Here is a 15,940-nt window from a genome sequence, read left to right on the forward strand (position 1 = left end):
ATATATATATATATATATATATATATATATATATATGTATTTGTCAAATTTTCATGATTACTGGAAGAGAGAAGAAAAACCAGTCAGTGGAGAGAAGCAGAGTACTTGGGAATTGGGGTCTGGATTCCTATTCTGAATCTAGACAATCTAAATTATAAAAATATTTCCAACAGAATTAATATGATAGAAATAAAATGCAGAGATAGAAATAAAATTGCTAAGATAAAAGTGCTTTAAGACGGGGGTGTAGCTCAATGGTGGAATGCTTTCCCAATAAGCACAAGGCCCTGGGTTTGACCCTCAGCACCTCAAAATTAAAAATCTTTATAATGTTTGATTTTTTAATTAAAAGAACTGGATTAACACAAAGCATATTTTAATATTGAATATTTTCTTCCACTTATAGGTATCTGGATCTGACACTGAGAAGCCCTTCCATAAATGTTTGTAGGAAGAGTGGATCACCCTAGTTCAAATATGGAAGGGCACTAAAGGCACCATTTCCCCATCACTTCACCTACATAATCTCATTTGTTTCTTCGAACAACCTGAGGTTTTAAACTGTGAGTGAATAGAGTGAGAGAGAGAATCAGGAACCACCCCAACAACACACACACCTAGAAACAGCACGGCTCTGAGCAAGCCTGGAACTCTGGTCAAGGAAAGAGATTATTAGCAGCAAATCTTTTTAGTAGCTGTGCCCTTTCCCTCACTCCAGGGACAGCACAGTTCTCCCCCAGAACCCAGTTCTGCAAGATGGCCCCCAACCACGGCCCTCGCCTCCAACTAAGGGAATCCGGGGACCTACCTACATTGCCTTCACTCCTTTCTAAAATCAGGGAGACAAGAGGCAGCTGTGGTGTAGTAAGGAAAGCACTGGGCTTGGAATCAAGTATTATTGATTTTGTTCCCAGATCTGAAAAGTATTTTCTGACCCAAATCACTTACCCTTCCTTTCATTACATCTGTTTGCTCTCTTGTAAAATGGGTCTGATACTAACTCCCAGGGTCAGTATGAGACAAGCCAGTCAGTGTGTGCTGTCACCACCTAACATGGCACACAGGATCCAGGAGGTGCGATATTAAAACATTTCTAAAGAAGGTGAACTCCAAATCAGGTGAGCCCCTGCTCTGCCGTAAGCAGTCCTCCTTCCCCACAATGAAGCCTTCAGCACGGACAGTGGTGGCAGAGAAATGGAGTGAGGAGGAAAGAGAGAAAGGTGGACAGGGCGGCCATGATCACAACACCCATCCAGAGGGATCGGTCCCAGACTGTGCATCTCCTCTGCTGGTGAAAATAAAACAGCCATTAGAGATGCTTTAAAGTATAGGGGAGGATGTGTGTAGGTTACATGCAAATACTATTCCATTTCATAAAATGGACTGGAGCACCCTCAAAGTTTGGTGTCTGTGGAGGGACCTGAAACCAGTCCTACACAGATACTGGGGGATAATATATATATTTATATTATATATATTACTTATATATTATATATAATGATATATATACATACATATATGTATACAGCTCACTTTAGTAAAATGTCTTTCTCTCCAATCTCTGAATGGAGTTCTTCTGCCTACTGGGACCAACTAATACCAAGTATCTGTTGTTATTATTTTTTTCAAAATTAATTGATTCTTTAATCTAAGATCTAAATATTATTTAGGAGAGTACTTCTTAATTTCTACAAGGTAAGACTCTATCAATATTGTATTTTTAATTGACTTTAGACTTGTAGAGACTCACAGAAATATGATTCTTATGCTTGTCTACTCAAAGGTGTTAGAGGATGTTCTCTGCCAAGATGAGAAAGTAGACCAAGCAAGAGGAATAGTGGGATCCAGAAGACGGGGAAACCAGCAGTCAGGAGGCAAGGAGACTTCCCTGATGAGTGAAAGAGAAAGTCCTTAGATGACAGTGGTGTCATCCAGAATGGACTAAGGGGCCACCAAAAGCTCTATAAATGATATATTTGCTGATATATTTGCTGAATTCAGAGCGGTTTTATAGGTTTTTTTGAAGAGTATGGAAAAATATGAGTGACAGGTACCTCCATAACTAAGCAAATGAAAAAAAATAAACAATGATAAACTAAAAGAAAAGTGGAATAAATTGTCATGAAAAAAATTAATATAGAATATAACATGGCTCAGGGCTGGGGTTATCGTTTAGTGGTTAGTGCTTGCCTCACATGCATTCGATCCTCAGCACCACATAAAATAAATAAATAAAACAAAGGGGGGAAAAGGAATATAACATGGCTCACCTGTGAGTGGTGTTTATATAACAATAATAATATGAACACTGAATATGGATTTAAACAAAAACTGGAAGATGGATGGGAGGGAAGAGAAGGCAGAAGCTGCACACAGGGAGGTCTCCCACCGCAGGAGAATGCTAGCCACCGTCCATGCACTGGTCAGCCAAAAATGGTACAATGAGCATATCGTCTGGGAACAAGGAGGTCAACACCAAAAGCAACAGCTCACAAAACTGAAAGTGGTTTATGCTAAGAAGCAAGAGCTCGGGGTGTAGGGGAGAAGGGCAGAGAATTGCTGTGTTATCATTATTGTTGAAGGCTCTAGGATTCTGTTTGGCTTATTAAATTATGTAAATATGCTATTTTGATATGAAGTTGAATGTATAAAATGGAAGAGTAAGAAAGCTAAGCCACTCAGCTTTCCCTCACAGATAACTGGCAGCAAAACAACAAAATTGTTCTGGGAAAAGCAAATCCACTGACACCGTAATATGAACTATGTACATGAATAGGCTCCTGTTTCTAAATCTCAGTGGTCTCCTAGTTCAGGGTTTCCCAAGAGGCTCTTTGGTCCTCGGAAGAGAGGAGAGCCACCTAACTCTTGCCCTCAAAAGTATCAGAGGCCTTGCTTCATTCATCCCAGCCAAGATGCCACACTGGAGATTAATAATACCGATGTTCAGTGTATTCCAAGTACCAAGCCATTATACATGTTATTAAATCTTTTTCAAATTTGATAATATGCTGCTTGAAATTTAAGAGCAGTTTTATTCTGTTTCTCGTAGCAATTTTTGCCTTAGTCATTCTCCCTCCCACACTCGATGCTTCCTCAGTGTTGTGGGGGAGGTTCCATAGCGTATATCTGGAAGCTTGTCCTAAGCACAACAAACCAATTAGCTGCTAAGAAACACACTGCAGAGTTCTCTTTCCCTTTTTGTTGACTCACATTCTGTGTGTTAATAGCAGCCCAGCCACACAGAGAGCACCCACTGTGTGTCAGTACCGCAGCTGCCTCAGCTACTGCACAGACCCTGCGGGGCCTCCCTGAGGGTACAGAATCCAAGCACCAGCCCTGCTAGAGGCAGAAGCCTGCGGACCATTAAAAAGGTAAAGCCACAGGTGTAAACACCTGGGGAATGGATCACAGTGAAAAGGACTGTCTTCACTGATGGTGGCCATTCTGTGGACAAGTTAGAGGCCCATTAATACCAGTGTTCTAATTTTTTCTGAGAACTCACATAAAGTTTGACCACACAACCTGAAAGGAAATGCAGGGCCTCTTATTCAGAGATTTCCAAGTGCCAGGTGGAGGCCTCCAGAGCTGTGTGCAGAGACTGCAGGGCCTCTGTGGCCCGGGGGAAGTGGGCAGTCAGACCACGTGACACAGGAGTCCCTGAGTGGTTTCTTTTCCCATCACTCTGTACACGGGAGAGCAAAGCCTCGGGGCAGGTGGAGGAGCTCACCCATGTCACCTAGCCAGCAGGTGGCAAAGCAGGGCCCAGAGCCAGGCCTGATCCCGCCTCCTCCTGGGCACGTCCTCACCACCGGCTTTCCTGCCTTTCTTATGTTAGGTGCTTTCGACTTATGGAGACTAAAACTGGACCCTTTCTAGAGAATTATGGAGATACTACTCTGCATTCTCCCCAAGGAAAGAAGTTTGATAAATTATTGAAATATCCACTTTTCTCTACTAAAACGTACACTACGTTTTTCTCTGAGTAAAATGTGAAAACACTTATTTTACTGAGCCATTTATAGGCACCATTTTTCTTCTTAAAAGCTTCCCTTCTCCTACATCCATTGCTTGGGAAACCTCAGGAGATATAATGAAACACTGATTGCCCCCGCTCTTGTCTTCCCTCTATTCGAATGATCCTACCACTTCACAATGACTGAGCAAGTCCCAATCCAGAAAGGTTCCTACATTTTTTTAAAGATACCATTGGCTGGAATGAGCACCAGCCTTTCAGCACATTAACTCCTGTGTTCTAGGTCTTCTGGTGGAACATCAGAGTGCAGCAAGAAGGTGGACTTGCTTGCCTCAGAGGGGACCCTCTGATTTCCCAGAGGGCAGCTTCAAGTGGATGGCAGTGGTTACAAATCAGACTTGGGTCCTTGGGAGGGAGGGAGGAGGAACCATGTGGAGGTCCGCTGGAAGGGTACAGGTCAGGCTCCTGGAGATACCGAGGGCCGCTTACCCTTCGTAGCACATCCCTGGGTTGAGTGCAGACACTTTCCTGGCTGGGCCAGATTAAAACCAAGAGTGATGCTGCCAGTTCAAAATAGCAGGAGTGATGTTGTGTTGAAATATGTTCTGAGTTTAGAATCAGAAGAACCTAAGCTCAGCTTCCCCATGGCCTACCAACTCAGTGGTCTCAGATAATTTAATCAAACTTGGCCCAGATTTCTCATAGACTGGAGGTAAGTAAGGACAATCTTTTTATTGATATTGCGAGGATTCCAACAGGTCATTCCTCTTAAATGCCAGCATGTGCCTGAGGATCCTCCAAGAATGTCAAACCTCTTTCTTCCTTGAGGAGAAAAGATAAAGAGCAGCCATTGGTGTTGCCAAGGAGATGTGGGGCAGCTTTTCCAATAAGACCCAGGAGGCACTCGGGAAATCAATCACCACAGATGGGCATCAGGACAAGGACCCATCAAGGAAGCTATATCAGTAAAACCATCAAGTTCAGATGGCAGAGAACAGGAGGGGTTGTCTGCTTTTCTATGGCTGCCTCAGAAGCCCCCTAAAGCCAAGCAGTAGAGCATCCAGTGGGTTATTATTTCTCAGGATTCTGCAGCTGGAGCTCATCTGGGGAGGCCGCTGGGTCTCACCTGGAGTCTTGTGTGATTCTGTCACCTGGTGGCCAAGTGGGCATCATATGGAGGCTGTACTTGGAAGCGAGAATGGCGGGGCCTCTCTCCCTCTCCTCCTGCATGGTTCTCCCACAGGAAGGTTGGATTTCTTACCTGGCAGCTCAGATCTTCCATAAAGCAGGCATTTCTGGAGAAGGAGGCAGAAGGTTCCAGGCTTTCTTAACACCGCAACTCAAAGCCCAAGGCCCAGACTTGCTCCCTATTTTATGGTAGATCAGATCCCAGGCCCCGTCCAACCCCATCAGGGGGACAGAAAAGCTGTCCAGGGAACTTTAGAGACTTCTGCCCAGCAATCCAGATGGCTGATGTCCACGCGGTAGCCACAATTGTGCACACAGGACATTTTCAATAAATAAATGTCAAGTGGCTGGATGAATACGTAAATGACTTCTCTTATTCTAGCTTACTTTTTTGGTTTTTTTTTTTTTTTTTTTTAGTTCTTAGTGCGATAAAATTGAGGAGAATTAACTCTGTGGCTGGCTCACCTGCAGAGGCTGCTTTGCAATTGCTGTCAGGCTCACTGGGGCGCTGACTTGGGAGATTTTCTACACCCCTTGAACACAACAGTGCCGACGTGTCCCTTGCAAGTTTCCACCAGAAACACTGCTGATTTTACTGCATGACATTTTAAGAGTGAATACAGTTTGAAGATCACGACCAACTTGGAATTTGGAATTTGGTGGTTCTGTTCAAAATACTTCTATCTATTCCTCCAGGGCCCTCTAAAAGGAAGGAGCCCACTTTCCTTACTCCCCAACCCCAGGTAACCAGCCAAGGTTCACTCTAGAAAATAGGCCAGCTGGGGGGAGCCTGCGATTTCAGGGCCTGGGGAAGGAGACACACCCCGTGTCTGTGGTTCTCCCACCTCCTCACTGCGAAAGCACACACTGCATCAAGGGAAAGCCGGCTTACAAGGACAAGAAGGGGGCAGGATCCTCCTCAAGGTATCAGGGACTGCAACTGGATGCCCCAGGAGAGCAGTTACACTGGGAAGGGGAGATGATGCTAGAACAAGGGACTCCCAAAAGTGTCCACATAAAGAACAAACAGAAATGAAAGTTCTCAGGCAAACATTGAATTACTATTTTTTTTTTTTTTGGATGGTTCCTGCCAGTTCTTAGGGAAAGACAATCTCTCTCCCATTTTCTGTCTCTCCCCTCACCACAAAACTATAAAACTCCACAGCCTAATGTCCACAAGGCCTCACTGGTCCTTCCTACCATTCCAGGCTTCTATTTACAAGATACAGACCCACACTCAACAAATATTTGTAGAAGACATAAATGCACAAATGACACCATCCATTTTCCCTCTAAAAAAAACAATGCCTGCTTCAGCCCTGCCAAAGGGCATCCTATGGTCAGCAATAAAAGGAAGTCCAGCACTTTTCCACTCGGCCCTTTTCCAGCAGGTAGCCCCTCCCTCCGCCGGGCGTGTCCAGCTCCATGAAGTTTCACCACTGACACTCCACTCATTCCTCATGGTCCGGTTGTAAATGTCCAGTCTACCAGCAAGTCTTCCCTAGTCTCTGCATCTGTAAAGGATTTTTTTCTTCCAAGTCACCCAATATGTTCACCATTACTTCTAAAATAATAACTCTATACCCGGTGTTTTTAATAATTTGACCCCATATCCTGAATGGTGAATCGGGCACCAGGGACTCGATTCAGAATGAGGTGAAGTCCTGGTCTCCAGAGTTCAGACTCTAGGAGAGAAAGGGAGGCTGGTCAACAGCCAGAGAGGGTCTAATAGGTGCACAACAAGGTAAACATTGGGTGCAGAGGGCAGCACAGAGGAAGGAAGGAAGAATTTTGGAGGAAAAGCAAACATCAGACTGTGAGAAGCGGTGACACCGGGGGAGAGGCATGGAAGGAAGCTGTGCCACACACACCACAGCACCGGGCTGCAATTCCACCTGCCAGGCAGGCCATAGACATCCACAAAAGGGTCAGTGACAGCCTTCAGATCTGTCTCAGGGACCTGAAGTTCATCTGCCAGGGTTTAAGCAGAGGAATGCCTCATTTCCGATTCATCTTTGTAATACTAGGATTAACCAACACAGGGCTAGAAATCACAATTACCACATGGGCATACAGTGAGTGCTTCCTGTATACTGTGGCAGTCACTGCACATTGCATTAGTCAGCAGGTGCTCAATAAAAGTGTATTCAGCTCTGGGTTAGTTCTCTCCATTAAATTAAAGGGAATTAAAGCTCCATCCCATCCAAACAGGGTGAAAATAGAAACCGGCATTGTAGCTTTAACAGAGAGACTTGGAAAATTACAAGTCCAGTGAAATATCGTAATGAAAAAAGATCAGAATGAAGGAGAGGATTTGATTATGTCTCAGCTAAAGGCCAAACCAGATAGGCTTGGGCAATGAAAAAAGGAGAGATGACTCTTTAAGTGGCAAAAGAGTTAGAGAGGATTTTATAAACACTTTAAGGGAGAAAAGGATAAACCACAAAGAAAAATGGGTCTCCTAATAAATGACTAGGAAAAGAGAATTAACAATAAATGAGAACAGATGAAATATTGAACTCATCTTTTGCAAGAAAAATGAGAGGAAATAACTTAGATTCTTAGCAAGTAATAAAAATCTTGCAAAATACTTAATAGGGGTAGAAATCTAGGGAGAAGATAGTCATTAAATTGAATTCATCATTTTTAAATAGACAGCCCACAGCCCTCACAAGGTATCTCCAGGAGGGATCGGCTCCGGGTTAGTTCTCTCCTTCTTCAGTTATGGCTCCTAAAACACTGACCTAAGGACACACTAAATAGTCATAGGAACTGTGGTCCCACACGGAGGTGCAGGCCTGGACGGCGCAGCCCTGAGCTGGGGTCTTGAGACACCGTCTGCCAACAGAGCACCTCTGAGCTCCATGAGTCTCTCTGACACCCCTCCAATTTCTGAATCCCAGTTTCCTTTCCTCCACAAATTGGGAGCGCTGATTAAGGCAGCCATAAATTGTTTTTCCCTACTAACTTTGCATTTCTCATATTTTGTATTCCTGATATTGTCTGTAAAAGGAAGTAAGGGGAGGAAGAGAGAGAAAGCAACACTATGTGATATGTATGTACATATATATGTTAAAACACACACATAATCTATATCATATATAATATATATGGGATTTTATCTGCATAAACTTTGGAAAATGGTCTGCAACATTACTGTGAATCTGGGGATTCTGCCTCCTTGAGTCCTTGCTGATTACAATGTTGATCAACACAGGGCTCAAAGCTGCTGAAAACTGAGGCTCTGAAAGGCTGGGGAAGGGCAGGGTGTAGACCAGGAAGTCGGAGGCTGTGAGGAGAGCAACCCAGATTGGAGTCAGGAGCCAGGCAGCCGGACAAGCATGACCCCAAAGCCACAGAACCCAGGGGGAAGGGATCACAAAGAAGAGAATTCTTACTGGAGTAAATTAGCTGTTCTGAGGAAAAGAAGTGAAGTAGGAGTTTATGTCAGAGGATCAAAGGAATAGCGGGTCACATGGTCAAGAACCGACCCTGAAAGGGAGGCCAAAAGAAGCCAGGAAGCCACAGTGGGAACCAAGGACAAAGGCCAGTTCCAGTGAAAATCAGCTTTTGTCGAAGACACTGTTGATGAACGTGCCAATGAGTGGATAAATGAGTGTGCGAACACACCAGGCCTTCTCAACACAGTCCTGGTCTTGCCTAAAAAATATGGGTGATCGCTGTATTTTACAATTCTTTTCTAGTGATGGCATAGCCTCTTGAGGACTGTACAGGCAAAGCCAAGTGCAGATGACTAAATCCAGACACTACAGCCACACGCAATGTCACGGAATCTCACAATCCTGGATCCAAACCTCTTTATTTATTTATTCATGTTAACTTGTGGAACAAGCTCTGCAAATCATAGAAACCAGAAACTGGTGAAGTTCTATGAAAGCATGTCTTTCTCCTAGTGTGGGTCAGAGCCTCATGTGTGGGAAGACACGCCCCAGGTGACAGAGTGAGCTGACGCCGCCACTTGGGGAAAAGCTGCTTCAGCGTGACAGTCACCACTTTGAAAGAGTACCTACCGTGTTGTTGGTGTACAGTTGGAATCCACTAGGGGAAGAGGCACCAGGGGGTGAGGCCTATGAACAGGTGGGCAAGACCACCATCCTCAGAGCCAGCTTCTCACCAAGATGGAAATGAAGCACTGGGTGGAAAAATTTCACCTTGTACAAAAATCACAGAGCTCTTTTTATAAATGCAAACTAATGATCAAAGTCATGGTTTCAAAGGAATTGAGAGAAGAAGTCAACGCTGGAGGTCAACACTGTCTCAACGCTGAGAAAACCAAGGTTCAGGGGAGAACTCCTGTCGCCTGTGGCATGGTCACATCTGATGGGATGCTAGGCAGTTGGCAGCCAGGAGGACAGAGCCCCTGGCTGCCCAGGAGATCCGGGGCAGGGCTGGCCACCACCTTCAGGGGGCCGCTGAGCTTCAACTCATTAGGTGGTTCAGGCGCCCCCTCCTGACACTCCGAGAAACGTGGGCATTTCTCCATCTCTGCCTTAACTTTGCTTTATAATCCTATGTACTTTCCTCTAGAGCAGGAGCTCTATAAAGACAAGGACTGCGTCCCAGTAAATGGTGTGACAGCAGTGAGTACTCGACAGATGTTTGTTGAATAAATAAATGCGCTAAGTGAAGATTCCAAAAACAGGCTATCAAAGACCCAGGCTGTAGTAGTGAAACCAGAGCCCGGAAACTTCCTGAAGAGCCCTCCTGTTCTCATGCCACCCAGCACCCATCTACCTCAGCTGCTGGGGAACTGGTGGCCCTGCTGTCCTCTCTGTGGGCTCCTCAGGGAATCAGCGAGGTATCCAACAGCTTGGCAGCCATGAAACAAGCAAACCAACATCCAAACCGCAGACCCATGTATCTGCCTCCTCCATTCATCTTGAACTCAGTGGCACATTGGGAAAGTGACTCAGCTGAAGTGCTTGAAATCTGGGGATATTAAATGACACTGGTCCTAATGAGAGCAATGCAGACTGCACATGACTCATGCATGTTCTGGGAGAGGGGAGGGTGGAATGATGGTGATCCTGGAGCAGATGGCTATCTGCTCCATGGAATGCCTTTAAAACTAAGTCCTGCAGAGACCCAAAGCCCATTTCCCCAAGGGGCTTTATCTGAGGACTCATCAGAAAAGTTCTGTCTCTAAACTCCCAAGGCACGTTCCTCCCTGACCACCTTTGTCAGAGTGAGTTCACACGCTGATGGGTTTGCATGTGAAGACTGTGAGCTTCCTGAGGGCAGGGGAAATTCTAGCCCTTCTTACACCTGCTCCCAAACATGGTTTCTAGAATAGTCGACCCTCCAGGCATGTGAGTAGCAGCCACAGCAGTAACACTCAGCTGCTCTTGGTGGCAGCCCTGGGATTCTGTCAGGGCTTTGCACAGTTTCTGTCTTCCTGTTTCATGTAATACTGAAAGCAACTCCAAACAGTGGGTGCTCATCATCTCTATGTTGCAGGCTTAGCCTCTTACAGGTGAGAAGCTCCGAGAAAAGATATGCAAGATCGAAATAGCTCGTGTAGGAGAGGCCGAGCCAGGTTCATGCTCAGTCTCATTGTCACCAGACCTGTTCTCTTCCCGAGTGAATGCATGGGCTCAGCTCCTGCAGGCACCGAAAGGCTGACACCACCTGCAATGTGAGACCAGGTCCATAGGACATGCTGTTCCTGGAGACCCACCTTTATTCTCAATTGCTCCCACACTGCTGCCTCGTGCTTCCCTAGAATACTGGGGAATCCAGAGTTCAGAGACCTCAGAGATAAATCAACTTGAAACCTAAACCCTGAGGTAGCCCAGCCTGCCCAGTGTCCCTTGATGAATTCAGGGCAGAACAGGGCAAGCAGCCTGGTGGCCTTCAACATCACCACACTGGGGACCAGGCTTCCAACACATGAATCCAGAGGGACAAACCACATCCCAACCACAAGTGAGTTCATGCTTATGGCCTTCCTGTGGAGGGGGATTAGAGGAGTGGCCTTGTCCCCGATGCACTTGATCCTGTGCCTCGTCACTGCCCGCTCTGACCCAGTGTGCCCTGGAAACCCAGGAAGTCAAAATTCACCTCGTCTCCTGGGACCTAGTGAGACGTGGAGTCTCCAGACCAGCCCCCTGCACCGTCCCTGGCTGTCACCTTGCTCATTAGTTCGTCCCACCCCACACAGAGGCCCACCCAATGTCACCTGAGTTCCAGGAACACGCTTACTGAAGCCCTTCACTGTCCCTTTGCAAGGGTCACATTTTCACATAAACACAAAACCAGAATAAAACACAAAGAAGGTTTTTTTTAAGTTTGGGGGGTTTGTTCCACACATGGCACAACACTAGAAAGAGCACCGTGGCTGGCTTCCTCTGGTGGGAGTTTGGTGTAATACCCCATTATTACGAGGATTCAATGGAGCTGAATCCACATGAAGTGGCTGACACTCGTTAGATAGTCAGTGACGAGTGGCTCTTTTTTTATCCTTTAAGCTTCCTTCTAGACAAAGCTCAGCTGCAGTCACTTCTCTAAGCCCTTCTGAGCACCTTCCTTCGCTCCAGCCCAAATTATGAAAATGTTCCTGGGACACTCAATTTTTTTTGACAGTGAACACATTCTGACCTTTAGTGGCATTGTGCACCTTTAAGTCAATGGAAGGAAGCTGTCTCTGCCCCTTGCTTGTCACAGGTGAGTGATATGGGACAGGAGAGGCTGGACACCTGAGGAATTTCAGGAAACAGGTTTGTTGACTGCAGGGTGCAGAGAGGGCTATCGTCTAAGATTCTCTGAACAAAGATTTTGGTAATTCTTTGAACTTCATATCCAGTGGCAGGGGAGGGCTTGGAGGTTCACATGACAAGTGCTCTCTGTTCCATCCTCCAGACCAGACACAGGGGACATAAGTGTTTACCAAGAACACAGAGAAAATATCTTTTTTGTACAATAAGCTTGCAGACTGCCTCTGTCGCACCTTTTGTGTGCAAACCTGGCATTTACAAGAAAGAGGAAACTACCAACCACAACCACCTCTGCAGACATCCTGCTGATCTGACAAGAGGAGAAGCTGAATTATGACAAGGGTCTTTTGAGTGGGGGTCTCTGTATTTCATGAGTAGAGTTGGATTGGACTGGAGAGGTTGGGACTTGACATTGCTCGCTCAGCCTTGAATTCTCTCTGTATGTGTGACCTCTCTCTGTATCTGAGCTCACTTGTCTACACTTCAGGACAGGGATACGAGAAAAGAGGTCTTTGTCCCAGAGCTGCAGTTCTCAAAGCATCCTCCTCAAATCAGCACCATCTTCATCATCCCCTGGAACTTAGCAAAAATGCAAAAACTTAGACTCCACTCCAGACTTACCAAATCAGAAAGACCAGGGGTGGAGCCCATCGTTAGTTAAATGAGTGCCTTTAAAAATGCAGAAAAACATCTGCACCCTGAGAACTCCAAAACTCCACGCAAAACCCCACGTGTACGTGCCCAAGCTTGCAGGTGCTCCTCCTGCAGGACTGTGCTTAGCCTTCTGTCTTCTCCAGGTTTCTCACCCTTAAGAAGAGGCCCACAGCTCTGAGTCGGCTTTACCCTAGGCTTCCTTCTTGATATGAAATGCCAAGAGTCTTACCAGAAAGAAAAAGAATCCGTAACAATTAACATTGTTAATTTCCATGCTGATTGGTCAGAGGAACACAAGGGACAGGGCAATAGGCCAACAAGGAGTCCAGGAGGGAAGAGCATGTGTGCAAGTCGGCTGACCACTCTGAAGATGGGATTAGTCCCAGACCTCTGTCCCTCCCAACATCCTGATGCCACCGTCCCTTCCTTATCTCAAAAATCATAACTTCTCAGAGTAGGCAGGGTCATCAGAGTCCATCTGAGGTCCGTTTATGTATTAGGACCGCCTGGGGGATTCCAGGAAGTACTAGAGCTGAAGCCCACTCCCAAACACTCCTACAACAGTGTTCTCAGACAGAGTCTGACCATCTCTTCAAATGATTAAGGTCCTTCAAATGATTCCGAAGTATAGTGCCAAGTAGGAACCGCTAAGGCTCAGGGAGTGTTTCTCAAAAAACTATCTTCTGTCCCCACCTGCCCTGGGACAAAACCAGGTCATTGGCCTGTCAATGAGCAACATCTGCTCTAAGCGGGTGGCGGAGTCCAGGGGCCCAGGGAGCAGGTCTGGGAATGAGAACTGGATTCAGTGAGTACAAACCTTCTCTGCCATTGGATAGCTCTCTAAACTTGTCAGAATCCCACGATCTCTGTGAGCTCAGCTTCTTGGCCAGGAATAAATAGGGTAGTTCTAGCTTCTCACATGCTTTTGGGGGCAGGCATCAGATAATCATGCAAACGGGGCTTTGTGACTGGTGAGCACAAGGCCAAGGTATGGGGATGAAAGGATGTGCCAGGGAGGGGCACTGAGGAAGTTTCCACTTTCCAAGCAGGAAGCTGGCGACAAGGTTGCCCTCTGAATACAGGGCAGGGAAGGGCGGGGCCCACATAGCAGCAGCAGCTCCAGGGTGGTTGGGGGACAGCTCAGTTGAGCTGGTGTCTTCCCCGGCCTTTGGGAGCAGGGAGCACTAAGGGGTTAACTCTGGCTGCCAGGCATCCCTGCTGCTGGCAGGATTGTTTTTGCTCTGGCTAATTAAAACCAGGTGCATTTGCTTGCTTGGGACTTGCACTGGGAGCTTTTCTGGGGCCTGGTTGCCCTGGAGACTGCCCTCTCCATGGGTAATCAGGTTAGGGAAGCGCTCTGGCTTCATTTGCATAAGAGAATTTGGGTTTCACCTGAGGTTCATAGAAAGAACAGAAAAATTATACGTGTGCTTAGTTGTTCTCCGAGAGAAAATGGCTTGATTGAAAAGATCTCAGAAAAGGCAGAAAAGGCATAAAGAATGAGCGCGGCTCCTTCAAAGGGCCCGTGGGGAGAGCCGAGGCTGTAGAGCCAGCAGCTTGGGATTCTGATTCCAGGGCTGCCACTATCCTCTGGCCTCGCACAGTAGGCAAAAAGTGCACCACGTGCCCGGTTGTGTGCTCTCTCCTTTAAGTCTGTGCCTTTATTTCCACGTGAAAAATGTGACTATTGCCTGCAAATCGGATCAATTGCTCCAAGTCATTCCACCAGATAAGGAGGAGCACAACTCAAACCCAGTTCTCCTGGCCTTTGCCTCTCGAACATGCTGCTTTTCTGCTCTGAGCCTCAAACTCTTGCATAAAATGAAGAGGTTACACCTCTCTAGCTTCTGTCTTGCCCTGTGGATCTATAACACCAGCCCATTCTACTGCTGCAGAGTAGAGTGTTTTCCTGCAGTTCCATCTGTCTTGCCACCTCAAAGCCAAAGTCCCTCTGCGAACCCAAGCCTGGATTTTCTGACTCTGAGCTAAGGAGAGAAGGGGGTAGTTGAAAGATACTAGGGAAAGAGAGAGAGGAACCTGAAACAGCTACTCAAAAAGCTTTAATTTGATTTTGAGTTTGTGTCGGGCAGATTGGAAGCTGGCATGTGGAGTGGATGATTTGGATGTCAAGATGAAGCCAAGAACTTGATTTATAGTGGCTAGGATCTGTGTCCAAGGATTTAACATCTGATTGTCCCCCCACTTTTTAATTTATGGCTCTCGAGCCAATTTAATTGGATTTGTCTTCAGTGGGGCTAACTGTTTATTACCATTTGAGAAAGCAGGCTTTCAAAATTATAAGAGCCTTCAAAATTGTATTGGGGATAGTGAAGAATCGGAAGATAAGAATTCCAATACTCCTTGGTAATTTGCCCACACAGCATGAAGCCGGGGAGACAGGCTCAAGTTAGTGTATTACCCAGAATGACTTGGCTGGATTGCAACTTTGGAGAAGTTGAGCAAAATCAACTTCTTTTTTCCCAAGTCAATCACTTGAGGATTTGAAAACGTGTCTCTGTGTTCCTTCGTTTGAACAAAGAAACTCAAAGTTACCTTTTTGAACCTTCCCCTCAAATTTAGCTTTCAAGATGTTGTCGAAAGTAAAGTTTCCAACCATCTACCAGCTTTTCAAGATCACTCAACTTAGCTGTCACTCAGAACTCTGGAGGAGCTGTGAAGAAGTGGAAATTGCACTGGTCCTGAAGCAGAAAATGTGCCTTTGTTCTTATCTCCCGCCTATTTGACCTTGAACAAGTCACTTTACCATTGAATTCAAAAGTTTTCTCCCCACTCTCACAGAGTAGCACTTCCCCTGTGTGCCTGGGAACTTCCATTAGGATCCGCAGGGGTGGCACGAGAATGCCACACAGTATTTCCGACACCAGCGGTGCAGGAAGGAAGTGACTCCCTGGGAGAGGTACATGGGCTGTCGCAGGGTAGGACAGGACAACCGTGGGGTCTGAGAGAGAAGCTCACCTAAGGTCATGCATAGCCCATCTCCGCCATTGGCCACTCCCCCGTGGCCTTTGATGCAAAGCTCCTTCTACTACAAAGTGGGAGTGAGATCTCAACCATTTGCTGACAAAATTAAAGAAAATGATTTAAATCCCAATAGTTAACACTCAGTAAGAATTCGGTGAAGTTCCCTTCCCTGGTACAGCAGTAAATCACCCAAATTCTATAGCTGAATTATCTATCTCAAATCCCAGCTTCCTAGCTGTGTGGTCCTGGATAAGTTACCTAACGTCCCTGAGTCTCAGCTTCCTCTTCTAAAACGGAGAGAATTATAGGGTCATCATGAGGAAAGAAATGAATATATTATTTGAAAAGGGCTTAGAGAAGTTGCTGAAAATAGTTAAGTGCTATATATCCTACCATAGTAATAAAAATT

Source organism: Callospermophilus lateralis, chromosome 14 (assembly GCF_048772815.1).
Source record: "Callospermophilus lateralis isolate mCalLat2 chromosome 14, mCalLat2.hap1, whole genome shotgun sequence".
Classification (NCBI taxonomy): Eukaryota; Metazoa; Chordata; class Mammalia; order Rodentia; family Sciuridae; genus Callospermophilus; species Callospermophilus lateralis.